The sequence below is a fragment of the Bacillus rossius genome, chromosome 5 (genome assembly GCF_032445375.1).
Source record: "Bacillus rossius redtenbacheri isolate Brsri chromosome 5, Brsri_v3, whole genome shotgun sequence".
Classification (NCBI taxonomy): domain Eukaryota; kingdom Metazoa; phylum Arthropoda; class Insecta; order Phasmatodea; family Bacillidae; genus Bacillus; species Bacillus rossius.
This window is the reverse complement of record NC_086333.1, coordinates 66,013,202-66,020,364: the sequence shown is the minus strand read 5'-3', so window position 1 is coordinate 66,020,364 and position 7,163 is coordinate 66,013,202.

The following is a 7,163-nucleotide window of genomic DNA, read 5'->3' as shown; positions in this document are numbered from 1 at the left end:
TTGTTTGAAGTTTAACTTGACATCTAATGGATCCACAGAATTTCCTTATTGCATTCTAAAGGGCGTTCAGATGTTTTTTTTCCTCGCGAAAAACGCCTGCCCGTACTTATCATTTAAAGAGAGGCTGGAATGCATACCATTACATACGCTCGCACTGCTTACTCACGTGTAGGGCCATGCATTTTTTCGCGAAAAAAAAAAATCTGAACGCTCATTGGACTGCAATAACGCAGTAAGACATGCCCTTGTCAGCAGTTTCTTCCTTGAAATTGGCGGCCGTCTGCAAGAGAAGCCATTGCCTTGTTTGACCGAGCAACATAGGACACGTTTCCTTCCGCGCTGAATAACTGTGATTTTTGTTCTAACAGTACACCTGTAACTTTAAAAAAAAAACTCAACCAGTCAGGAAAGAGAGACGATGCTACAATTTTTTTTTTAATTAACAGCTTCCCTTCCGGCGTGTTGAAACACCGTACAGGGCGTATAGGCTTCGGCCTGAGACGCGCCTACGGCCAGTTGCATCATTTCGGTCTTCGATCCGCGATCCAATGATCTTAGCCCAAAAATGCAAGAAAACTATAGGGTTAAATATGCAGAAATAGCCTTCAACTAGTGATGAAGAGAAAATGAAGAAAAAAGCGTGTGAGACACCCGTGTTAAGATAAGTTCGGAGAAAACAAATGGACGGGAGCCAGACTTGGCAACGTCGCGCCGCCCGCCCTTGTCTAGACAGGTACCAGCACGCCGTGGGGCCTAGGCGCAACCCTCGACCGTCTTTTATTACTGCCCCGTTGGCGGCAGGGGTGGGGGCGAGGGCAGGGACCTGCGGGCGGGAACCAGACACTATTCTCCCCCTCCGGGTGCTCTCACACGCTTCTTCAACCCCCGGGTGGGCCGGTCAGCAGCCACGCAGCTGTCCCACCCAACGCTAGGCCCGGTACTCCATAAGGGTTTAGGGGCGGTATCCCACGACGTTCGGGGTGAGATAGCGAATATAATCACTAGAGACCTGCAAAATTCGCGGATTCATTTCGTGATATGCTACAATTTAAATAATTATACCTTAGCGCTGCTTCTACAATTGTTTCACTGTTAATCTGGAGTAATGAGGGCCAATTAGAGACCCTCACTCAAAGAAGTGTCGAATCACAGACACTCGGTCGAGACGACTCACAAGTCAGCAGCCAATGAACAGGTGGCATTTTCCCGAGAGTGTGTGTAGAGTGTAGTAGAGTCTATCCTGGAGGTCATTGAATCCGCGAATTTTGCAGGTCTCTAATAATCACTGCCTTTGTTGGGATACAACCGTAAACACAACGTGTCTGAACCGAATCCCAGCAAGGAAACAAATCAGCAACCGTTTCAGTAAACGGTGCCCTGTGCGAGGCTAGAAACTGGTCTCAGCGCATCCTAGCAGGACGTCTCGCAAACCGTCGATACAATTAATTGTTACGGCAAAAAGTACCATCGCACAGAGATAGAAAGGCCTCTCTAATATTCTCAAGTACTTTTAAAATTGCTGTTATTTCATTTTATGATCATTAAATGTGTACAAAATTCATCCCGTGAAAGTTTCCCTATCGTAAAGTTTTATTTGGCACCACACCAACACGCTCGGTACGTCCACCGCTGTATACGAATTAATGGCGCCAGAAGTGGGTCCGCCATCCAAGACACTAAACGATCAACGAAAAAGTGAGCTCTGCGCACGCTCGGAATTTTGGTAGCAGATAGGTGACGGAAACGACGCCGAAATCCGTTCCCTGAAAACGAGGGACTGGCCGTGTCGTATATTAGAGACCGGAAAAATTCGCGAATTCATTTCGCGATAGGCTAAAATACAAATAGTTATACCTCATTGCTGCCTCTGCTATTGGCTTACAACTCACCTGAATGACTCTGGGCCAATGAGAAACACCCGACCAAAGCTTTATCAAATCACAGGCTGCTACTTTGGGATGTCTCACAAGACAGCAGCCAATGAGTGGGTGGCATTTGACCGAGTGCATGTAGAACTATGGAGTTCATCCTGCAGGTCATTGAACCCGCGAATTTTTCCGGTCCCTACGTATAGTGCACTAGGAACAAGGTTAGGGTACAGACGAAGCACATTCAACACCTGAATCCTTATTTTTGTGTGTTGGAATACCGTCCTAGGTTTGAACATGCTACACAAAACCTCTCTCTAAAATCGCTCTTAGCTACTGATAAACTGTCCTCCTGGTGTGTCGACAGGACGTAAACTATTTTTTTTACGTGGATACGCTGTAACGGATTTAATGACATGGAGGGAACTCCGACATCGTTGCACCCTGCCGTGTCGCACGGCTATACGTATCTATGACACGCAACGGATAACATGCAACATATGGATATCCCACTTTTAAACCATTATATTACACTTGGTGGATATGGGGACGCACCACAACGCCGAAATACCACAACGCCGAAATGCCAAATTGACCACAACGCCGACAGCTAGAAAACTGCTGTGTACCACAACGCCGAATTACCACAACGCCGAAATACACTAACACCGAAAAATGTCATTGCAGGACTGCCACAAAGGTTAGGTTAGGTTATACTAGGTTAGGTTAGACTAGGTTAGGTTAGACTAGGTTAGGCTAGGTTAAGTTAGGTTAGGTTATATTACGCTAGGTTCATTCAGTTGTTATTTCGGCGTTGTGGTGCACAGCAGTTTTCTAGCTGTCGGCGTTGTGGTCAATTTTGACATTCGGCGTTATGGTATTTCGGCGTTGTGGTAACGACCCGGTGGATATCTGTTGAAAATATTTGTGGAAGAACAACAAATGCAAGGAAGGTATCGATTTCAAATTTTAGATGTAACCCTTGGAAAAAGTAAAGATGAAAAAACTAAAAAAAAAAAATTTGACGTGGTGGGAGAGACCGAGTCTTAATCGTCTCCTCTCCCGGGAAGCGACGTGATTGGCCGAGAGTACAGAGAGAGGCGCGCTGTCTTGCACAGAGCGCATTGAACCCAAGTTAACGAGCTCTGCATTGTCGCCTACGTGCCTTCGGACACGTTTCCATACTTACTGCAACCTCACTAGGAAGGGGGGGGGGGGGGGGGGGGGGGTCACTCACCACGCATCATGTTCTTACGAAAGTTCCTTTTGCCGATGCCGACTTTAAGTTGCGTGTCTGTCATTTTCACACTCTTTGATAATTTTCCTCTAACAATAGAACGAACGTGCACGATAAGCCTTACAGAAAGTAAACACATGATTTTGGCATATCCCCCCCTCCCCTTTAGCTGCTCGCTGGATAGCAGCTCTAAACAGAGGGGAAGAATTGTTTGCGTTTACAATTAACTTATTTTCTTCAATTTACGTTTCTAGCCAAAATAATATGTTACGTCTCATTTTCAAAACGTTCATAACTAATATGTAACATAAATCACGCATAAATTCCCATTTATTTTAACAAACAAATATATTTATATCCTCGTCACGGTGAAAACTTGATGGATTAAAAAACGCTGTGCATACTAAACTTGCACATACATAGAAGCCAACATCCAACTTGCACATACATAGAAGCCAACCGCCACTCATATAAATAGAATATTATGTTTGTGCAAATAAATGTAAAGATAAATAAAATAATTAAAAATCAGACCACTCATACACAGAATTGGGTATAATCTCAGAGCGTGTAAAAAAAAGGATTTTCTCTAATTTTGGTCAGAGGATTTTTTATTTCTTGGCGTGATTAGGTGTTTTAGACAGAAGTTTTTTCTTGTACATGCCCAAAACAATTAATTTTTCGGCCTCGCAGGGTGGCATTTTCATTGATTATTTTTTCTTACATAAGCTAGTTTTTTTTTTCTCATTAGTCTTTCGTTCCCGGTAGGTTTCTTGTATATAACTCTCCCTAAACGTCTTTTCCATTCAATTTTCGATTTTAATTCAATTAGAATTTCCAAGTTATCTGCAACAAAACCACACAAGTATACATGTGCGTAAGACTATAAACATCTGCCACAATAACAAAATAAAGCGTAACAGTGTGACCACCTATTCGAATAGTTTTATGTTTGTCCACAATAAAGGTGATGATTTCGATTCACTAAAATTAATAACTTTATAACCATTAAATATTTAAAGATGCACATACATATGCATATACACATATGTGTGTATATGAATATGTGCGTGTATTTAAATAACTTTACCATTTTATTTACATTACTTGCTAGTGACTTTTTATCAGTAATAGCATTAATTAATTTAAACAGCATTGTAATATCTCGACAAATTATTGGCACAATATGATTGATAAATATAAACACTTCTCTTGTCCCGCTTAAATGACATCCTAATCTACTGTCATTGGTTGTTGCACCATGCGTCCGTAACATAAATAAAATATATTCATTTCCCTCCCATACACACGACCATCCTATGCGCTGTTGTGAATAAGTAGGTTCGAAAACATGGTGGTCATATCTTGTGCACACGACCTACTGTTCCTGCTACTGTTATTTTTTATTATTTTCTTTCCCTAATTGTGCTCCCAGCTTAAGAGTTTCGTAGCTCCTGTCTAGTGTCTGACCCTTGGCTTCGTGTGCAAGCTGCGCTTGGGGGTCTCTAACATCGACGTCGCTCGATCGACGAGAGCCCTCATCGACCTATCGATTTATCGGCGGTCGGGTGGACGAGGAGCAGCAAGTGTATCGTGCGTGTTTTTGCCGGGAGGGAACGGGTTGGAATGGCGGTGAAGGAGATTGTAAAAAAAAAAAAAAAAAGACCGCCTTCGGGCCCTACAAGTTCCTTGGCGTCGGCCGTTCTGTTTCTAGGATTCATTGAACCCCGACCAGTCCCGAACACTCACGAAGTTCGCTCCTTTCTCGCACAACTTCGCAGTCGGAATAAAAACTATCGAGATATAATTTATTTTCACGACATTTGATTGCTTTAAATGTCACTGATCTAATCGACATAAACGTTCAAAACCCAATCGTTAAATTAAAAAAATGGGTGTGTATACTTACGTACGCGCGTTAGAAAGTATACGTACGTAAGAAAGAAAATTTAATTTTTATGAAAATAATTAATATAAATAAAATAATGAAAGGACTGGAGTAATATATAAATACGGTTGGTAAAGTATAAATCCAATCAAATAAGCGGTAACCATAACATTAGATGACGGAGATATTAAAATAAAAGTGTATTACAAGTCCCTCGTGTGCTTTCAAGAAACTGTACTAGGTGTTTCATGCCTAAACATTATTCTGGAAATACGCTCTGTACGTAGTTATTTTTAATCTCCTAAATATAGATTCCAGAAACAATTTACGGAAAAAATTACTACTCACAACCGCCCTCAGAGTATTCTTAAATGCTTTCCGTAAACATAACTCAATCGGATATTGTGAGCAATTATCAAATTGCGTGTTTTTTTTCTGAAGCTCTACATACCGTATGTGTGCCCAGGTAGGCAGGGCCCCTGTGTTGCCAAATTTGGTATGTTACAAGTGTACCTACTACGCGTGTCACACACAACTATTATTTGTAACGATTTTTAAAAATCTACGTAAACGCTTGTTCGTAACAACTTGTGATTACATGACCATTTTTTTTATGTTTAATATCTTAGCTCTCGGTGCACGGCTATTGGTAAGAGTAATTTCGTGAATGCGACGGAAATGTGTAACAACCACGGTGCTGCCATCTATAGTGGATGGCGCGAACTAAAGTTCACAAAAACGAAGGGAAACTTTATAGTATTAACTTTTTAGTGAATTATAACAAGATAGGCGGTATTTGAATAAAATTACTTGTCGAGAATTAGGTCCAAAGCCGAGGTTTAGTGGTTTTTTTTTAAGTCTCTTTCGCTTTTATCGGAGCCTTTTCACTACATAGTTTAAAACGTCAGTCTACAAATCAAATTATTAAATAGTCGACATAGGTGCTCCAGCAGCGGATTCTAGCGGCGGGTGCGGAAACTACGTTATGATTCGCGCCTAGAAATGTAGTTGAAAACACGATTTGCATAATTTATCGCGCTCGGCATTATTTAAAATAATTCTCCGTTGCACTTCATGTCTTGAGTTTTGTGTTACACGCAACATGAGAACGCATGAATATGATCGTTACCGAGGCGAGGTTTAGATGTTACACGTCGCTGCCGAGTAGGTACTCAAAGACTTGATTTTTTTTTAAATTTGTTAGTTACAAGTAGGGACACCTGTAATTCGCGATTTTTTTTTCGTGTCAAGGTATTTCACAAAACACCGTAGCTTTTTCTAAGAGTCACGGCAAATTGTGAGGGTGCAGCAGTACGGTGACCACATTCTCATTGGCCCCGTCATCAGGAGCGGGACGACACCTCTCACCGACCTCAGCCAATAACCACAGGAGAAAAGCTACGGTATTTTGTGAAATACCTTGACACGAAATGTATTCGCGAAATACAGGTGTCCCCAGGGCCGGCGCGTCCATACAGGCGAACTAGGCAACCGCCCAGGGCGCCAAGTAGCTGGGGGCGGCGCAGCACGACACATAACAGCTGATATAATATGTTTAATGATTGTTGAAACTAGATGAAAATGGATTTTTGTAACAGTTTGGAATGTTTATATTGATATAAGTAATTATTTAAAGTCCACGGTGACCTGTATATAATTTGTAATAAGTAAAAAAAAAAAAACACAAGCCTGCTAACATTTGATTGTTGACAAAATCTTAACCTTACCTACGTGATGTATTTTGAGGCAAGGAAAAAAAAAATTTGGGGTGTCCGGCCGGGGGAGGGGGGGGGGGGGTGGCATTAAGGTTTTTCGCCTAGGGCGCCAATTTACCTTGCACCGGCCCTGGGCGTCCCTAGTTACAGGACTTGTTCCTCTGTGGACTGGTCCCAGGCTGTCTGGCGGAAATCGCCGAGCACGGGGCGTGCCACGCTCTGTCGCGTGGCCTTGACCCGGATGACGTCACGGTGCTCGAACAACTCGCAGCGGGGGTGACGCCCCGATAACGTCATCCGCTCGCATCAGTCACTCGAAACTAAATAGTTGGTGGTGCCCAACCGGAGATGTGCTGGAATCACAGTGGTGCGACAGGCGCGGTGCGAAATACAATTTCATAGCTTAGAGTTCCAGAAATTTCGCGCATTCATTAAGTTGCAAGTTATAACTAGAT